The following is a 21,089-nucleotide window of genomic DNA, read 5'->3' on the forward strand; positions in this document are numbered from 1 at the left end:
AATCAGTGTCAGTGTGATCTGATGTGAGCAAGACTCCACCGGCCATTGTTGCCTTTGAATATGGAAGGGGACTATTAGCCAAGAAATGCAGGAAGCTTCTAGAAGATGGAAAATGCAAGAAAACCAATCCTCCCCAGAGCTTCTAGAAGGAATCAGCCCTGTTAACACCTTGACTTTAGCCCAGTGAGACCCTTTTTTGGACTCTGACCTCCAGAACTATAAGATTGTCATGCAGGGCGGCCTGCGGGGTCTCAGTTCCCGCTCCCCACATAAGAACGCAGGATGTGGCTAGGCCAAAAAGGAACACCCACGGAGCCATAGGTAGGGGAATCACACCACTACAGTCTCACTGGAGGCTGGATTCACACGACGTGCGACCTGCGGTCCGCTTTTCTGCCTGCCAACCGACCGACTCCCCTTGCTAACTGCAATCCGCGCTTGCCGGCTCAGCCACCATCTTCTTGCTAGCCCCCTTTTCTGCTAGTGTAGCCTCAGCAGTTATATTAGCGGCCAATGGCTCACTGGTTACAGCTGACGGCCAATTAGCCACAGCTGACGGCCATCCAATCACAATTGATGACCATTTACTACCGGAGTGAGCCCCTTTCCACGTGAGGGCGAGAGCCTGGAAAATGCACTGTCCTGGCTCTGTCCCCACAAAGATAATAAATTCATATTGTCTTAAGCCACTAAGTGCATGGTAATCTGTTAGAGGAACAACAGGAAACAAACACAACATTTTTATTGTCACCTCCTTTCCTAAGCATTACCAGCTCAGGGAATAGGCCAGGGCCTTCCTCAGACATCCACACCTGCTCTCCCTCTAGCGCTCTCCCCACCAACTTCTCCCAGAAGAAAGTGCCGACCAATGTTCTATCCCTCCCAATCTGTTTGGGGAAGTATAAACCTTGCATTCTGAGTCTTTCTGTGTTTTGATTTTAGATAATTAACAGCTATTTTCTCTCAATCTATTATGTGTTAGTCGCAGAAATCAGAAAAACAGTAGCTTCAATGAACTAGGGTTTTCTCTTGTATGAAATAAGTCACAAGTTTTTTTTTTTTTAGATTTTCTGGAAAGATTCTATCGAGTCCTCTGGCAATGAGACACTGTTTTATTTTGAAAATAAAAATAAATTATATAGTTATGAAGGATTTTCACTCAAATGAAAAAATTTCCTAGAAGATTTTTAAAATTTACGTTGGAAGTTTAGAGGTAACAATCAGCATATAACATTGTCACCCTGAAAGTCCCTATGATCACTGAGAGCTGCCTAATTGCATTAGTTTCAATTTTGAGGAAATTAGGGCTGCCCTACCTCTGTCTCTAAAAGTTGTGTTTCAGGGCAATGTTATTTCTCCTTTTAACCTGGCTGAAGTTATGTAAGGCTAATGGGCTTGTTCTGCATGGAGCCAGAGTTTCCTTCTGCTCAACTGTACTTGAACTCATTAGTGCCAGAAGAACAGCAGGACATCAATGAGGGTTGCTGGTTAATCCCTGGAGGAGGTGGCCTGCATTGTTCTGAGCCTGGCTGGCCTTTTAGGAGTCCGCTGGATACAAAGGCATCTCCCAAAAGTGGGTGGAATGGGGGCAGGTGGAATTTGTTGTAGTGAGATCATTGGTCTGCAGGAGACCCTGGATTTCCTGTCCTGGATCATGAAAGAATACTAGAGGTGGGATGAGAACTTTGCTGTCATGCAAAAAGTGGGATAGGGGTCAGGGATACTACAGGCACAGGGTAGCATCAGTCATGAGAACCAAGTTGTATTTCAAGGATAAGGAAATGAGTTTTAGCCTTGAGGGGAACTGCTCAGTAGTGATATGAGAGGTGGAGAACTACTAGAAGAAGGCCAAACAGGCGCAAGAAACTGGGCAGAAACAACTTGAAGATGCATCTGGGATCTGGAGGGACAACTGTGACCCAGGCATCCAGTGGGGATGGAGGGACCATCTCCTCTGCTGGAATGACCACCGCATCCTTGCCCTCCCCTGAATCCTGTACAAGAATGGAGGGAGTTTGGAGGAGAGGTAGGAGTAGCTGTTAAGAGCTGGATTGGGGGAAGCAGGGAGCGATCATCAGCCACCTCCCTCTGAAATTTGGACACTAGCTACCTGGATAACTAGCTAGAGCAAGAGGCTAGAACCAATAAAAGCAATTAACTCTAGGACTGAGTTCCCAGCACATGGAGGGCAAGTGCTTGCAAGTATAGTGACAATAGATATGCGACCAAAGCCTGAGAAAACCTCAGAATCAGTACAGGGTTTGATCCCTGACAAAAGCATCAGGAAGAATGTGGTTGTTCTCCTTCACATCAACCCACAGATGTGGTTATTGCTCAAAATCTCCCAATTTTCTTTAAATGTTTTGTTTCTATCTGACTTCTGAAAGCATTCAAATTATAAATAAAAATGTCTGCTTGGTAGTAGACTAATCATTTCTGCTTCTTTAGAATTGTCTGTACTTCCCAAATTTTGTACATTAAGCACTAAATTATATCATAAAATAAAGAATTTAAAATAATAACCATGTAATGAAGTTTTAAGAGAAGCACATCGTCTTGGGTAAGAATTACCCTGTTAGGTCAGTTGCCATTCCTATAAAGTTTTGCTAGCGCTATAATTGGTCCCAGAACTTTTATGGAACGATTTTTTATTTGTTTTATTTTTTCATCAACAGGCTGGGTATATGAAATAGTGGAAAACCAGAAATAGAATTCTAAGCAGTAAAACAGATAAGCTTTATGTTCTTGGATAAGGTACTCAATCTTTCTTTGTCTTAGTTTCTTATATAAAGAAGATATAATATTACCTGCCATAATTACCAACTATGGTTATTTGCCAAATAAAATCATTGATGTAAAAGGGTCATCTTCAGGAGCATAGGAAAACTATAGAAAATCATTAAAACCACAGGTAACTGAAGTTTAGAGGGTTTGCTTTTAGATACTCAAGAAGCAGCAAAGAGTTCAATGATTTCTTCTACCAAGATTCTTAGTTGGAGACAGTAGAATCCACTGTAGTTTAAGCAGAAAGGGGTTTGTTATAGGGTATTAGGATGCTTCTAAACTTCTAATGATCCAAGCTTGGATGCTACACAGTCAGGAACAATGCAGCCAGGAGAAATACCTAATCTCTCCATGGGGTTGTCCTAGTAGAAACCTCACTACCTCACCTGCCTTCCGCTTAGCTTCCATGACACAGCGAATGAGACTCTAGAACCTTTATTGCAGCCTGAGGAACCAAAATCCTCTGCAACTGTGCTTGGTCCCATTTACATCAACTTGCCAAGTCTTTCACTGGCCATGCGCAGAACCCTAACTGCAAGGGAGTCTGGAAATATAGCTTTGCTGTCCAGCCTCCATAGTATAGGAACAACGAGTGAGGTAATCTGCAGTACCCACCACTTATAAACAAAGCGTTTTTAAGATTAAACACAAAATGAAAAACACTCCTGAGGAAAAAATAAGCACAATATGATTTCCTTTTATCAACAGCTGTAGTAGATCAGAAAAATACTGTGCTTAAAACAGAGCCACAGCTGGCATTTTTCCATGAGAGAGAGCTTGCTGGCAGATAAAAGAGAATAAGCAGAAACAAGCATTTCAAGGGATGGGACTGGAGGGGATGGGAGAATGGAAATCAATATGTTTGATTATAAGCCCATTAGTACTATTTGACTTTTTAAATGATATGCATAGGTGTGTGTGTGTGTCTGTTCAGTAGTCTGGAGAAAAATACATAATCATTTAATAGTGATTATGTCTGGGTGTTAGGATATGAGTGATTTTTCTTCTTTTTAATATTTATTGGGGTTTTTTCCCTTAATTTCTTTCCATGAGCAAGACTTATAGTAAATCAAGAAAAATCTATTTCTTGGATTATCAAGTGTGATGATATTATGGTCTTATTTTTTGTTTGTTTTTACTCTTTACTTAGAAATAATTTCAAACTTACAGAAAATTTGCAAAAAATAAGTAGCACAAAAACAATCCTTGTAGGGCCGTCCTGGTGGCTCAGGCGGTTGGTTGGAGCTCCATGCTCCTAACTCCGAAGACTACGGGTTCAATTCCCACATGGGCCAGTGGGCTCTCAACCACAAGGTTGCCGGTTCGACTCCCCCAGAGGAGGTGGGCTGCGCCCTCTGCCACTAGCAACAGCAACTGGACCTGGAGCTGAGCTGCGCCCTCCACAACTGAGATTGAAAGGACAACAACTTGACTTGGGAAAAAAAAGTCCTGGAAGTACACACTGTTCCCCAATAAAAGTCCTGCTCCCCTTCCCCAATAAAAATCTTAAAACAAAAACATCTTTATACCCCTTCTACCCAGATTCACTTATGGATAACATTCTACCCCATTTGCTTTGTCATATGCACTGTGGTCGTTTAACAATAGGTGTTGTACACTGAAGTATAATATTCACGGTTAAATCATATGAAGCTTGGGATTTGTTTTATAACACCACAAATTGGGGAGGAAATAAGTACATATGTAGAGAGGATAAGCTAAGGAAGAACAGCAGAAAGTTCATAGTGCTGAAGCTACATCAGGAGTATATGGGACTTCATTTTGCTAATTTACTTTTATAAGTTTTTTAAATTTTTCATAATAAAAAAGTAATGTTTAAAATCAGCCAAAGGATTAAAGTTAAAAAAAAATCTCACAAGAATTTCTGTGATTTGACTGGCCCTGTTCATCACAGAAAGTCAGTCAATCAAACACTCACACAAAAAGAGCCTAAAAGTCTGCCAAGCAGCTACAATTTTAGTTGAAAAGCAAAAATTTTTAAATAAAATTAAGACCTTTGCAACAGGTTCAAAAAGTAATTCTTTGAAGCATATCAGAAAGGCCTTCTTAGAGCATGATGAGAGACAAGTCTCCCTAGATTTTCTGATGTGATTTATTATGATCTTATCCTGACATGAACCAACTGTGGACTGGTTTAAATTTTCTGGATTGTCCTCTGGCAAAAGGTTTAAATTAAGTCTTTAACAGATCCTTTTTAGCCTTTGCTCCAGTAGTTTCTCTTTTATGTATACACTCCCCAGGAAACAATCTAACAGACAACAAAATTAATTAGCACCAGTGTGTTCTGGCTAAATGTGTTCTGGGCCATGTTCTGGGAGGCCTGCAAGCAGAGGACCACTGACACACTGCTGAGGTCCTGTGATGCAAACAGGAAAGAATCCAGACACCCAACACCCAAGGGATGGCTAAGGAAATTACACTATAATCCCATTGTGGGGGAGCTCACAAACATCAGCTATAACAAGTGTGTGCATTATGTCAAAACATGTCATCAAGTTTAGAAGTAGTGTTAAAGGGGAAGATAGGACACAGAATAGTATGTCCACACAGAATAACATGAATGAAGTTGCATTGAAAAGGAAGAAGAGGGAATCAGGGGAGGAAAATAGAGTTTTATTGTGTGTTTGCGTCTTTCTTATTAAAGTTATTTAACTTTATTGAAATGAGGAAATGAGGGAGGGCGGGAAAGAGAAGGAAACACAACCTTACCTGTGGTATTTCAGCTATGATTTAAGGACCAATAAAGCCTTAAAAGATTATAATGGAGGGTAGATTAGAAGAAATCACTTTTGGGCTCTGGAGCTAAATCCACCAGAACTCTTGATTGGATAAGCCACGGAGAGTGTTAATCCATTTCCTCACATCCTGGCCAATATTAAGTGATTTTAGATAAGGTGGAAGGTAAAACATTCAAAAAATAGTTTTAAAAATTACACTTTATTTGGTATACAGATGTGGTAAGTAAAGTTTAAACCAAATATAAAACAGAGAAAATGCTCTTCAATCTCTCCTCATTTCCAGTCTCTTGACATTTGTCCCCTCCCCAGCATGTTAATTAAGGCAGCAGACACCTCTGTCCAGGACTTTCATAACTGTAACAATCATATTAAACGAGCAAGACTCATGAGATACAATTCTAAGGTATCTCTAAAAATAAAGGTAACTTTATTTTTGTTTCCCATGATCCATCTAAAATCTCCCTGAGGTTAGTTGTCCTGCCTCTAAGTGAAAAACTTGGGTATGATTCAGAAGACACAAGGTCCAAATCAGTAATTAAAATGTCCAATTCTATATTATAGTCAAACTCTGAAAAATGTGGTTTAATTTAGGCCTCCTCCCTTTCTCTCAGCTCAGGCCTGCTGCAGAGAGAGAGAAGCCAGTAGTCAGGGAGGGAGTGTGGTCAGCTATACCCCTATTTACCCCGTGTGCACTACGACATTTCCTCCCTATACATATGGTCAACCCCTCCAAGGTTGGGGCACTTGGAGGGAAAAAAGGTTAGTTGGACAGAAAACCCCCACACTGACTGGTACCCAGCAGGTGTTCATAGCAACTCTGTTCTGGGACCCTCAGGTGTATGTTAGAGGCCCCCTCCATTGATGAAGGCCCCTCTCCTGCAGGTTCCCTAATGAGTGTGACACTCTCCTTGCTTACTCCTAAGCATCCTGCAATATCTCTAGTTTCTCTATTTGCCCCTACCGGTGGCCTTCTTGGTCAGGATCTAAGAACACACAGAAGAATAAACTCTAAATTCCCATTGCCCTGGGATTTTTTGAATAAAATAAATAATGCAATACAGATAGAGAAAAAACACTCTGTTTACTTACCCTGACACAACCACTTTGGTGGGACATTCAACAACATACCAAGATGTTCTTGACCTCACAGACCTATATAACTACTATGATTTGCAACCCAAGACCATGACCTCAGGGTCACTTCCTTGTTCTACTGTACAAGGTCCTCCCAGACTCCCTCCAAACCTTTCCCCAAGGTGGAGGTTGTGACTTTTCCCATTATAATATCATTTATTTAAAGAGCAGGCTTCATAATTAGGGCACCCAAATTTAGAGATTTCAGACTTGAACTGAACCTTCTAAAATATCTGGTTCAACTCTAGCTATTTTCTTAGCTCAACTCCCTGTTGTGTACTTAAGATTCTGTAGTTTCTTCCTTCTTATTTTTTCTGACTCCCCCAATGAGGCCCCTAAATTCACTAACTTACAACATTACACTTCTACTGACTCAAACCTCACAATTATCCTTTCCCAATAAACTGGATTTCTCTACCTGATCAATAATACTTAACAATTTTCATTTGCCACTTCCGAAAACCTCACCAACACTAATGGGACAGATTTTATTGCATTTAATGAGTCTGATTTTTCTTAAGTCTGAGAAAAATATTTATTTAGCTAGAATCAAAAATTGTTATTGCATTAGCAGTGATAAACACTATCCTAACAAAAAGTCAGCACCCAGAGGGCCCTGTGGACGACAGATGAGCCCAAGACCACTCCAGAATCTCACCGTTCAGTTAAGTGTTAAGTCTTGACACTGCACAAGACTGGGGGTCAACAGCACAATCCACCTCAGATCTGATTTGAACAGATAACCTAGGAAGAGGTCTATGAACCCACCTACATTTTTGGACTCTTACTATACCTTGAAGTGATGGAAGAAGACAACTAGAATGTTGGGTTGAAGTGAATTAGAAGATCAAAGCCATTTGAACTCCCTAAGTATAGTCACAGAAAACACTTGACTTCCTTATCAAAATCAAACAAAAACTAGCAAGTGAAACAATCTGACTTCAGATATATCAGATACACAAATCCTCCAGAACCAAATTGTGGATCCACCTGGTTATGAGAATGTAATTTTGTAATAAAATCTAATGCCTCTTTTATTAAACTCTCTTAAATAGGGTTCAATACAGGATCATCTTTTACTGAATACCAATGCAAAACAAACAAGAAGTTTTCAGTGTATTAAAAGGATTCTCGTGAGTAACTTACAAATCTTTGTCAGGTCACTGCCTGTCGTAGGCAGAATGATGGCCCCCAATGATGTCTACATCCTCATACCTGCAACCTGTGAACATGTTACATTACACAACAAGGGGAAAATTGGGTGTATATGCAATGAAGATTGCTAAAGAGCAGACCTTGAGATAGGAAGAGTATCCTGAATTACTCCGGTGGGCCCAATGTAATCACAAGAGTCCTTACAAGTTCAGGAAAGTCAGGATCAGAGTCAGAGAGATTTGAAGATTCTACACAGCTGGCTTTGAAGACGAAGGAAGGGATTGTAAACCAAGGAATGCAGGTGGCCTCTAGAAGCTGGGAAAAGCAAGGAATAGAGTTTCCCTTAGAGTCTTCAGAAAGGATTGCAGCCCTGTCAACACCTGATTTTAGCCCAGTGAGACCCATTCTGGACTTCTGACCTTTGTGTTGTTTTAAACCACTATATTTGGAGTTACTTGTTACAGCAGCAATAGGAAACTATGACACCTTCCCTTTTGTAGTATGTCAGTGGAGGGAGTGGGCTTTCCTGCTCTGACATTCTATGGTTGCAAGTCTTCCCCAACCATGAAAGAATCAGTCAAACCGAAAAATTTGGTGGCTGCAAACCACTGCAACTCCTGAAAACTTTAACATGATAATAGGAATTAGATGTCCTAAAATTAATTTGACAATATGCTCTTAGAATTAAAAGACATACAAGGAAAAGTCGGACAACTGTCCTGGTCTCTTCAAAAAGTCAGTATCATTTTTTTAAAGGCCTTTCTAGATTATAAAATCCTAAACAGCAACCAAAATTAATGTGTGAAACTTGGATTTGAGGAAAATTTGGAAAATGTGAATATGGACTAGTTATTAGATGAAATTAAAGTAATATTATTAATTTTCTTAGGATAGTTACATAAGAGAATGTTCTTATTTTTAGGGGACGCTGGATGAACTATTTAGGAGTAAATTGTCACAATATCTGCAACGCACTTTTAAATGTTTCACCAAAATATATAGGTCTATATTAAAATATATAGCAAAAATGTTAACAATTATTTAATCTGAGGGGTGGTATAGAGGTGTTAAATGCACTGTGTGTTTTTTTAACATTTAGAAATTTTGTATTAAAAGTCAAGAATTTGTTTTTTAAAAGTGTCTATAAATGTTTGTTGAACAATTGCTCAGAAACTTTACATTTTGGCCTTAAATGCTCTCTGTGCATAGAACTTTCTAAAATTATTTGTAGCAACTCAGATTTGTGGCTAGGAAGTGAAAAGATAAATACCACATGTAAAATAGTTTAAATGAGTTTCCAGTTAGAAAGCTGATGGGAAAAAAGTGATGTCATTGTATGAATCAGTGGAAAGTTACTGCCCTCTAATTGAAAAAAGTAACCTGGTGGAATGGGGATTTTGGGTCTCAGCAGGTCAGAGATTTTCATTTCTTGATTTCCCAAGAGAAGGAATCAAAATGAAACTTTGAAAATAAAAACATGGAAACTCATGGTCAAATAAAAGAGGCAGGCACAAAATTATTCCCTAAACCCCAACATCCTAGAACCAGTAGCAGAAGGAAACTGCAAGAAAATTGTGTTACCCAGTTTCCTGTTGACATATTACTACAAGAGAACACCAGAGGAAATTAAGAAATCGCATTCTAGTCAGTCCAGAGATAATAACAGAATTACCTAGTGATAGAATGGAAAATATTTTTGTATAGTTTGCCTTTTAGACTTTTTAAAATATATACTGTATATAATTAGTCAATACTGATATCTATTTGTTAAATCAATACTTAATATTTTAAATTTTCATTAAAATACTCAATATTGTTAATTTTTATTTGAAAATATAAGCAGTTAAAATCTATAATGCAATTTAATCAGAAAACTGTAATTTGAGCTCGTAGATGGCAGAGCCAAGATATCTGCTACCACCTAGTGGGAAATAACTGAATTACAGGAAAAAATGCCTGAGGTGTGCGAGGAAGAGAGAATTTAAAAATCAAAATTCTGGTTCTCTGAAAAACTAACAAAAATCAAACAAAACAACAAATTACAAAAGAATTACCATTGAAACACGGAAAATATGTTTTAAGATTATAAGCAATTACTTTGTACATTACCTTGCAAATCCATTTGAAAAGTTAGATAAAAAGGATAATTTCTGATTAAAATACATCCTATAAAAATGGACTCCAATAGAGATAAAAAGCTTAAACACACCAATGTCCATATAAAAAATTTTAGAAAAAGTTATCAAAGGACTACCCACCAATGCTCCCAGACTCTGTTTCAAAGGGAAATTTTATCACATTTTCCAAGGCAAGATAGTCCTACTGCAACATAAGTTATTCTAGAGAAGAGAAAAATGTCCAAATTATTTTCATGAATTAAAACATGACAAAACTGGCACAAAGAAAATGACAGAATAACATTACTTATGTACACTGATGCAAAAATCCTAAAATAAAATATTGATGAACAGGATCCATTGCCACGTTAAGAAAATAATACATCACGTCCAATGGATTTATTTCAGAAATACAAAGGTGGTTCATTATTAGAAAATAAGTTACTGTAATTCACCATTTTAATAAATATAAGTGGGAAAATCATATGATGCTGATTTCCATAAAGACTGAAAAAATATTTGACAGAAGTTAACACCTATTCCTGATGTTAAAAAAAAAGCACTCAAGAATATAGAAAATAATTATTATTTCCTTAATTTAACAAAATATATATATATTTCAGTCCTAAAGCCAGCGTCATAGAGATAACATAATAGTATAGCCACAAAATCTTAGAGAACCCATGGTAAAACTAACCAAGCAGTAAAAGAATTCAAAAGTTAGCAGGATATAAAGCTAACGTACAGAAATCAAAAGACTTTAGGTACACTAACAATAAACAATTAGGAGATATAATAGAGGAAAAAGCCCTATTTACAATAACAAAATAAGATAACTTCTAAGGAATAAACAAGAAGTGTGCAAATCAATATGAGGAAAACTTCAAAACACTCCTGAAACACCCAAAAACAGACTTAAACAAATGGAAAAACACTTCATGTTCTTAAATATAATCACTCACTTTAAAAAGATATCTGTTCTTCCCAAGCTAATTTATAAATAAGATTCTCCATAAATATACTAATACACTTTTTTTTTCTAGAACTAGATAGCTGATACTAAAGTTTATATTGAAAAAAAAGTGTAAGAATAGCTTTTGTAAAAACTTGAAAAAGAAAAGCTATAAGGGAGAAGTAGCTGTACCAGATATTAAAATATAAAACTTCTATAATTAAAGTTTGCTACTGGCCCATGAATAGACAGATCTATGTAATAGAATATGAAGTCCAGAATTAAACCTACATACATATGGAAATTTAGAATGTGATAAATGTGGCATCTAAAAATCACTGGGGTAAATATATGGTATGAAGACAACTAGATAAGCATTTTGAAAAAGATTATATTGGATCCATACCTCAAACTCTCACAAGAATAAACTCCAAATGGATCAGAAATTCTAAATGTGAAAAATAAAATCATATAAATACTAGAAAAAAAATCAGTGGTGGATTCCTTTATAACCTGAATGAGGGGGAAAGATGTCTGTGGCTCAAAATCCAGATTCAGTAAAAGAAAACACTGATAAAGTTGACTACGTAAAAATAAAAAATTGACATATCACAAACAAGAACACCAAAAATAAAGTAAAATAAATCACTAACTGAGGGGGAAATATTTGCAACATATATCACAGATGTAGGCACTATCCCTAATATATAAATTATTTTTAGAAATCATATGAACAAAGACCAAAAACCCAATATAAAAATGGGTAAAAGCTATGAATACATAATTCACCATTATGTGAGAAGGAAAGGCTGTGAAGGCGAAAAGGCTCTTGACCTGATGTGTTGCAAGCAGAGTTACCAAGGCCACCAACTTCTCTTTTTATTAAAAGATAAATACCAGCAAGCTGCAAGAGCTTTTAATATCAGGTTGTTTTAAAACACCCCAGAGGGGTACTTAATTAAAAACAACAGAATGAGTTAGAAAGCTGTGATACAGTCTAACAAGAAGGTGAGTTTTATCAATGATTAATGATAATTGAAAGCTTGAGGATAGCACCAAATTGTATTTGTGATTTAGCATTTCTTTATATCTGTACTTAAAAGTGTCTAAGTATTCTGCTTATCTTAAAAAAAAAAAAACCTTTACTTTTATTTCTAACAATTGACTATACAGTATTATCATCTCTTTAACCAGTGATTCATTGTTAAGTGGTTGGAACGTAAGGTCTACTCCAACCATAAGACCCTGTGACACTATGGTAATTCCCTAATAGCTCAGTTGGGCAAGTATAACCAAGGCGCCCTTGGCCACTTGGTGGAAACAGATCCTAATTGCCTATAAAGTTCTTAAAGTAAAGAACAGCTTGCTAATGGATTTGGAAACTCATTTACAAAGACATTTCAGGCAGGTCACAAGATGCTTTTGTTAGAAAGATCAGTAAAATCCTCAATATCCTTTGAAAGGGTATTAGAAGCAAAGCAAAACATAACCTGTCTTTATCAATAATAGTTGTGGATATACTCTAGAATGTTCTATTCGGAAAGATCTTTGGAGCTAGAAAAGATTTGAATTTTACAGCTTTCACGTGTCATGAAATATTCTTCTTCTTCTGATTTTTTTCCTAATCACTTAAAAACGTAAGAACCATTCTTAGCTAGCAGGTCATAGGAAAAAAACAGGCAACTGGGCTGGATTTGGCTCATGGGGGCTGTAGTTGGCCGCCCCCTGGGCTGGATGTCTCTAAGCTCCCTTCCAGCTCTGTCTCTGTTCATTAAACTGCTATTGATTCTCTACTTAGCTAGCATTGGGGCTATACTTCTTTTATATTATATCTTCTGTTACCTTATTTTACAGCCTAAAGCAGCTTCTCCAGTTTTACTTACTCACATTCCCATTAGACAAGAATGAGAAAGATGTCACATCATATGTTGTTCATATCATTTTAGAAGTAGTTGTCTTTGGTCTTCAAAACAGATTTACAAATAAGGGTTTTCAAACCTTACCTCTCCTTCCTTTCTCCTCACAAGAATGAGATTCCCAGACTTGTCTGAGAATCTGTGTTTGAGAATCCCTGCCTTATAGCTGCTTTGACTTGAAAATTCCATTAGAAAGCCCCCAAAAATCTCACTTCTCCTTTCTGCTGGAAAAGAACATCAGTTTTCCACGCACTCTGCTGGAAGTGAGGATGGCTAGCGTAAACTTACTTGATGGGACAGCGAGTTCCAGGTAACATCTCACCTTGACTTCCTCGCAGTCCTTTCTTTCTTCCACATGGTCAGAATCCAAAGTGTGAAAGGGGGAGAAAGGACTCCTGCATTTGTCCTGCTCCCCTGATCACCTAAGAACACCAGACAAGATCTGATCAGCTCAATGATATAACTGGTTAAAACAGCTACAAGAACAAAACACTGGAATCTGCAGTTATGGGCAGTTGTATCAAACGTCTTTAAATTGTGGAGGAGAAGAGAAAGAAGTTCGCTGCTTTTAGACCCATACCTGGCAACGAGCAGCTTTAAAACTTCCCCTGGAGGACATAGGGATTATAAAATGGCCCAACTCCGTAAATAATCTTTCTCTGTTAAGAAGCCTTATCAGAAAAGAGGAGGCATGAACACTGAGTGCTCAAAAGGAGCCAAGTCCCTTGCAGCATTCAGTCATTTCATCTCTCATGTGAGCCTGTCCACCGTGTGAAGTTAGTGGAGACTATTAGCACCCATGGGGCACATGAAGAATGGGGGGCTTCCAGGTTTAACCTATTTACACCAGGTCACAGAAGTACCAAGGAGAAGCTAGGACTCTAATTTAGTCCTCCAATTCAGAAAAGCAGTTATCCATTCATTCTATTTGTCTGACTCTAGCCTATCTATCCATCCATCCATCCATCCATCCATCCAATCATCTGTCTCACCTCCACATCTCCTCCCTGGAAAGCATTAGGTCACTTATGTTTGAATAAAGTCCCTTGGGAGTTAGTTGGTCAATCAAGCCAGGTTAAAAGACTCCAAGAGAAATTGCCACTGGGAACTTAACAGATAATATAACTTATTTTACTGTAATATAAGACCGGGTCTTTATAATATAATAATATAATATAATATAACATAATATAATATAATACCAGGTCTTATACTAATTTTTGCTCCAAAAGACGCATTAGAACTGATTGTCCAGCTAGGTCTTATTTTCGGGGGAAACATGGTATTAAAAAAAAAATCTAAAGGACGCTTTTACAGTTCTAAAGCAAATTCTAACATTTCTAAATATTATAAGTTAATTCTCAAAATGCCCAAATCTCTGCTTCATTCCTTGGAAATAGTGTGAAGGAATAGCATATATATTTTTAAAACTCCATGATATTATCAGAATTTGCATGGATTATGTTCTCCAATTCTGCCCAAAAAAAACTTTATACTCCCTAAAAATATGTGCCTGGATTGGAAACAACGTAACTGAAAATGACCCTGTTTCCCCTTAGCACTCTTGTTAGGATTCTTTATAATTTTATTAATTTCTATAGAAAAATAGAAAATGAATTAGAGTGGACATAAATCTCAAACCATAAGCCCAAGTATTAAAGAAATATCATTTGATTTTCTATATTTCTGTTTCTATTTTGAGCTTCCATCTCACAGGGAAATAGCCTTAACTCTCTGGGGGTTCCTCTTACTCCCTTTGGGTTGTGCATTGTTCCAGAATCTTACATGGTGCCAAATATGGGGGAACAGGGGTCACAATCTGATTCCAAGTCTCGAGGGTACCTGGTTTGCGATGGAGAGGCCCATCATTCCAGTCAGCATGCCCCTCCACTCCCGCACCACCCTTGGGCACAGGGATCTTTGCAAGCCTGCCTAGCATCTCACATGTCCAGATGCACCTTAAAGTTAATTCCTTTTTAAGGTTTTGCTACTACCATCCTTTGCTCCAGACTCCAGAGATCTCTGTTCATTCATCAGTTCCTTTCGCCTTAGCCAGAACAATATTTTCAAGTCTCACTTTGGTTTCAGACAGACACCTGTCTACTGTTTCCCTATTCCAGAATTTAACCTCTTAGAAAGAGAAACCAGAAAGTCTTGCAGACTTCTGCTTTCTAACATGCAACGTACGTCCCTCAAGACAAGAAGAGGGTGACCGCTAGTTGAATGGGAAGGGAAGCATATAAAAAGAGTAAAAATATAGGTAAATATCTGAAATACTATCTGGATACACTCATATTTTTCGGTATTTACATGGGTTCTTAGGTGCCTTGCTTGTACAATTTTGTATCTATCATTGTCACCCCATCAACTGAAATAAGTTGGCAAATTTATTTTCTACTTCTAACCCCATTTTCCTCAACTGGAGTATTTCTCTCTTCTGTGGCCCTATGTTTCCATAATACCAAGGATCCTGGGACTGGAAAGTATAAACTAAATGAACCCAACCCACCAAATCAGGCAATCTGATCATCTTCATTAGGAAATTGAATAGTAACATCCTTTAATCAATAAATATATGTGGGCAGGAGTTTATATAGAAAAATGTTTATGCAGCATTATTTGTATTGGCCAAAAAAAACTGGAAACAACCTAAATGTTCAATAATAGAGAATTGTTTAAACAGAGTAAGAGCACATGATAAAATTCTATACACGGTTAAATGTCAGGTTATAGAAGAATATTTGATAATACAGGAAAATATTCACAATAAAAAAATACTATGAGCTGTGCAATCACAATTTTATAAAGTACATACTTGAATAGAGCCTATAGCAAAAAGCTGGAAAGTTCCTCACCAAAACGTTAAAAGGAATCTCGTGTGGTGGAATTATGATTGGGATTATGAATGATCATTTTTTTCCATATTTTCAAATTTTTCTACATTGCTCACATGTTGTTTTCAAAATCAGAGAAATAAAGCAATGTTATTTGAAAAGCTAAAAGCATTTATTGGGCTTATGATTTGTGCATCACATATATGCTATACCTCAATAAAAATGTTTTCAAAAATAAATGAGCAGGGATCTTTGACAATGAGAATAAGAAAGAAAAGAAACGTCTCCTGAGATCATCTCAGCTTTGATTGGGTTTCCTTGCTCAACAAAGAAATCTTTTGTACTAATTCAATTTCTTACCTGCCAATGGAAAATGTGCTTCTTATTTTTTTCCCTTAATTCTCAGATACTAACGTGCTTAATAAAAGTATTTTGCCAGTCATTCATATACTAATTGCTGATTCAAGGAGGACATTGTGCTGCAATTGTACCATCTCCCCACAGTGGACTGCAGAACCAGGAAGTAACCTGAACATGTCACATAGGTTATGAATGTTCTGATTCAGAGGTTAAGTGAGTCATCAGGAGCCTGTAGGGTAAAAATCTGGTCTGACTACTCGTCCTGGACTTCAGAACTTCTGACTCCACCCTCTGTCCCCAGGCTCTGCTCTGCCTGACAGCCCCACCTTCTGGAATAGGCTTATAGTCCAGATGAGGCAGGGCAAAGGTACTCAGAAGGAAAAATGGGGCTTGACTGAGGCATGCCTAGAGATGAATTATGAAAGATTACCCACCTGTCATTGCTGAATCTGGGCCTGACTTCACCTATACCTACTTTATTTTTCTTCTTATATCTGAATCAGTTATCTTTAGCTCCATTTGGAGTTATGAAGTACTTTGCATCAATCATTGATGCCATCCTTTCCTATCTTCTGTCTATTTTTAGAATTGCTGTGTAACCAGAGTAGTGGAGGTGGGATGATTTCTATGATTTGTGCTGAGAACCATAACCTGGTTAGTGTTCTTTTAATCAATCTCTGACACTGAATCTCCAAGAAAGCCTCAAAATTACATCCTGGGTCACTAGGTCTAGGTGATTTCTGATGAACATTAGTTTAACGTCCAGGATTTAAACCATCTTCAATGTGTTCACTCATTCACACAACTGTTAATGGAATGTCTGGGATGTGTAAGACACTATGCTAGGCTGGAGATGAAATGGTGAGCAGACATATTCTCTGCCTGGGAAGTTTATGATTTACATAAGGATACAGACTGAAAAACAAAAGCAAAATAAGCAATCAACAAAAGGCAAAACAGGCAATTACAATACACTGTGTTAAGAGCTCTGGTAAAGAAATTATAAATATATTGTGCTATAGAAGTACGTAGCAGAGACATACAGATGGTGGTTAGGGGAGAGGGGGGACAAGGTTGTGTGTATCCCAAGGGCTTGGGTCTTGAATTAATTTGCTAGTGTTGCCATGACAAAGTACTACAGACCTGGTGGCTTAAATAACAGAAATTTGTTTTCTCCCAATTTTGGAGGTAGAAGTTTGAGCTTCATGTGTTGACAGAGTTGGTTTCTTCTCAGATTTCTCTCCTTGGCTTATAGATGGCCATCTTTCCCCTGTGTCTTCAATGGTCTTTCCTCTGTATGTTTGTGTTCTAATTTCCTCTTCTTAGAAGGACACCAGGTATATTGGATTAAAGCCACTCTAGTGACTTCATTTTAATTCAATTACTTCTTTATAGACCCTGTCATCTGAGGTACTGAGAGTTAGGACTTCACCGCATGAATTTTAGGAGGGGACACACTTCAGACCATGACAAGCCTGAAGGATAAAGAGGAATCAGCCAGCCAAATGGAAGCACAGGGGAGGATTTCCAGCATGAGCAAAGAGGCAGCAAGAAAGGCACCCTGGCAAATCAAAAAGGGCTCGTGAGCCATACTAAAGAGTAAGAACTGTATCCTATGGACAATGGAACACTACTGAAGGGTTTTAATTAAGAATACAATATGATCAGATTTACTTTTTAGAAGAAATGTTTGACTGGTGTGTGAAAAACAGATTGAAGAGCGGTGTGGTTGAAGGGGGGTGGACAATTGCTGTGATTCCAGGGAGAGGTCATCGTGGCCTGAATAAGGGTGATTCAGGCCAGATGGAGAGGAGTGCCAGTGTAACTGACAAGAGCTGGCGATTCCTGGATGAGAGGGCTGAGATGGAGGGAACAATGGAGAATGACACCCATCTTTCTGCCTTGGGAAATGGGAGGACCAAGCCGTGGAATACTGCAGGAGGAGAACCAGAAAATGAAGGAGTTAGTCAAAAAAAGACCCTGCAACCAAGAGACCATCTAGCATTACCCACTCAACAACTCCACTAAGGACCACATTTTATATCAAAAAAGGAAAGCAGGAAAATGTACTTAGGTACCCAGCCTGGTACGATTATAATGATGAAAGCTTTTATCTTACTATTCATATATTAGAAATTAATTCAAAAATCCAAATGCATTGTTCTATCCTATTTTACTTTCTTCATCTCTCTTTACATTCCTAGATCCTCTAAGATACAGCTGAGAATGCAAAATGTAAGGATGGTTGCTAGGATACCTGGAAATGAAAATGCAACTACATATACATATGAAACAGACTGAGGGAAAGATGATTGGTACATTTTCTATTTAATCCTCACAGTCCTGTGGGGTACTTATTATTATTTACATCTTACAGTTAAGGAACTGATGCTCAGAAAGCCAAAGTCATTGCCCAGGGTTACAGAACTATACAGGTTCTTGAACCCAGCCATCTATGACTCCAAAGCGCATCACATTAACCACTATGCTATTCTATGTGCAGCAAGCCTTCCTTTGAGTACCCATATGAATTTAAGTTTATCCCATAAAAGGCTTCTCGCCCTTCACATACATTTTTATGGATAAATAAGAAAGTATCCTTTGTGAAAACATGCCACAAACTTGAGCTCCATTTTAGAATACAGTATGAATCATGCCCCTGGAATTGTGCAACCTAGCAGCCTTGTGACTGTACCGGCTTGGATCAAACTACCAGGACTGAAGTCCGAGACAGCCAAACAGGTATACAGACTGCCAAACACTTCATTTATAAGAACAGATTAGATAAGTGACTGGCCAGACTGTCAAACATCTGTACCAACTCTTGGCCAGCAGTGCAGAGAATCCGAAGCCCAGCCGATCGTCAGGGGGTATAACCTGGAAATCCTGGCTGCCCCCCTATGAGAAATAATATTTATGGAAGACAGTCTGAAGGAGACCTAATAAATTCATTTTTCTAGACACTTAAGATTGTGTTTTTGAATTAAGCTAGTTCAAGGGATTTGCACACTGACAATTTGGCTACTCAAAATTGCTTTTTCTGAACTGACCTTCAGCCCTGCAGTATATAAGAAACAGAATTTCTAAGTCTTGTGGAACTTGCATGTGCTGAAGACAGCCCTCACTATTTTACATATCTCCTCTCTCTAGGACCATGTCTCCCAGGCCTTACTGCCAGGACATAGTTGTGTTTATCCGAAGAAGTTAGTTTGTTCTTATTTTCTTGTCTCCCTGAATTGTGTAAGTGATCTTCTTTCTGTCTTTGCTTTGGCTTCAAGAACCTTAAAAGCCAAATTTGTAGCTTGCCTCTGGCAGCTAACCCTACCTTATAGAAAACTGCTGGATAATAACCTCCCCTTGGCTTCAATTTCCTTCTTCTCATTCTAATTTTACTTTTCTCCTCCATTCCCAAGTTCCTCAATTACATATGGCACAAGTTTATCTTGTCACTGTGTTTTAAGCACGTAGGCATGCTGATTCAAATCCTTTTTTAGAATATTGCAGGGTAGAAATAGATAACCAATTCCAGACAGAAAACTGAAGTTTGTGATTAGGGTTGTGGGAATTATAGTTAAACCCAGATATATAAGGAATAACAACCAGAGTCAAATAAGGGTTCTGTTTGCCCTTTTGAAATCTGCTTCAGTGATTCTACAGGTTTCTCAATTCTGGCCTGCTTCCTGCTCGTCCTGAGTTGTTGCCCATGACAGAAATCGTCAAGGCTTTAGCTACCACCGTTGGCAGAAGTATCCTGCCTTTCTTGCCAGTAAGCTCTTTGTCTTTCTAGAGCCGAGCCATTTTCTGTATGAAAATACAGAAAATATTCTCCAGCTTATCTGGAAAATACACGGCCAGTTTATCTGTATGAAGAAAAGGAAAAAAAGAAAAGAAGAAGATTACGCTTACCATTCTTGCATATGTAGAACTATGTTTTATCATTAGATAGGCTCAAAAAGGCAGGCAGACACCAAAAGGTGTTACAACCTGCTGACAAAGAGATTGACTGGGTTTTTCCTTATTTTGAATACTTAAGACCATTTAAACTGGTGGTTAAGTCTAGTCCCAGTTTGATGATTTACAAGTGCTATGAACTCAAACTTATCCTCAGTTTCCTCGACAGCAAAATGGAGAACTTGATCAAGACATGTTCAGCCAATACCTTCAGGAATCTAGGTTGGATACTTGCCCCTTCTCCCAATAAGAAAGTGGTGAGACCTATGGATTTGCTGGATGGCTGCTGTGTTTGCTAATCTAGGAGATACCATGGGCAGCAGCCAAGACAACAATCTCTGTCATGGAAGAGATTACAATGAGATCATGGAGAAGATAAACAGAACATAAGTGTAATAACTGAGATAACAGGAATATACAGTGCAAAGCAAGAGCTAAGGGGAACCACAGGTGGCTCTGGGTGGTGTGGATTTTGAAAGCACTACGGAATGTAATTAGTTGATGGAGAAGAGGCGGCATAACATCCCTCTCAAGGGGCATGATATGTGCAAAACCATGAGGCAAAAAGGAGAATGAGGACAAGGTGTGCAAGACCTGCTGGAAGGGAGGTCTGAGAGAGAAGGCTGGCTCAAGAAGAACCTCGAATACTCGAGTGAGATTCTTAAGAATTTAAAAGGGGGCCGGCCCGGTGGTTCAGGCGGTTGGGGCTCCGTGCTCCTAACTCCGAAGGCTGCTATGTGGCAATGCGAATTCCCACATGGAATTCGATTCCCACATGGGCCAGTGGGCTCTCAACCACAAGGTTGCCGGTTCAATTCCTCAACTCCCTCCAAGGGATGGTGGGCTCCACTTCCTGCTACTAGCAACGGCAACTGGACCTGGAGCTGAGCTGTGCCCTCCACAACTAAGACTGAAAGGACAACTTGAAGCTGAACGGCACCCTTCACAACTAAGATTGAAAGGACAACAACTTGAGTTGGAAAAAAGGCCTGGAAGTACACACTGTTCCCCAATAAAGTCCTGTCCCCCTTCCCCAGTAAAATCTTTAAAAAAAAATAAAAAGAAATTTAGAAGACATTTGATAGATGACAGGAACAACAGTGGGAGCAACTTGCCACAAGTTATAG

The 21,089-nt window shown here is 38.4% G+C and overlaps 1 long non-coding RNA gene across 2 annotated transcripts in view; it reads right to left on the minus strand.

The window, feature by feature from the left end:
• Positions 1-21,089, minus strand: part of LOC117035574 (uncharacterized) — a 60,796-nt gene that overhangs the window by 18,254 nt on the left and 21,453 nt on the right. Inside the window, exons 1-2 of one of the 2 annotated variants that reach the window (XR_004425215.1) lie at positions 16,012-16,149; positions 13,106-13,239 (exon numbers count right to left, since the gene is read on the minus strand). This is a non-coding gene — a long non-coding RNA (uncharacterized LOC117035574). Of the gene's footprint in view, positions 1-13,105; positions 13,240-16,011; positions 16,150-21,089 lie in introns of those variants that run through there. The other variant, XR_004425216.1, reaches the window with a different exon arrangement.

The sequence above is a fragment of the Rhinolophus ferrumequinum genome, chromosome 2 (assembly GCF_004115265.2).
Source record: "Rhinolophus ferrumequinum isolate MPI-CBG mRhiFer1 chromosome 2, mRhiFer1_v1.p, whole genome shotgun sequence".
NCBI lineage: Eukaryota > Metazoa > Chordata > Mammalia > Chiroptera > Rhinolophidae > Rhinolophus > Rhinolophus ferrumequinum.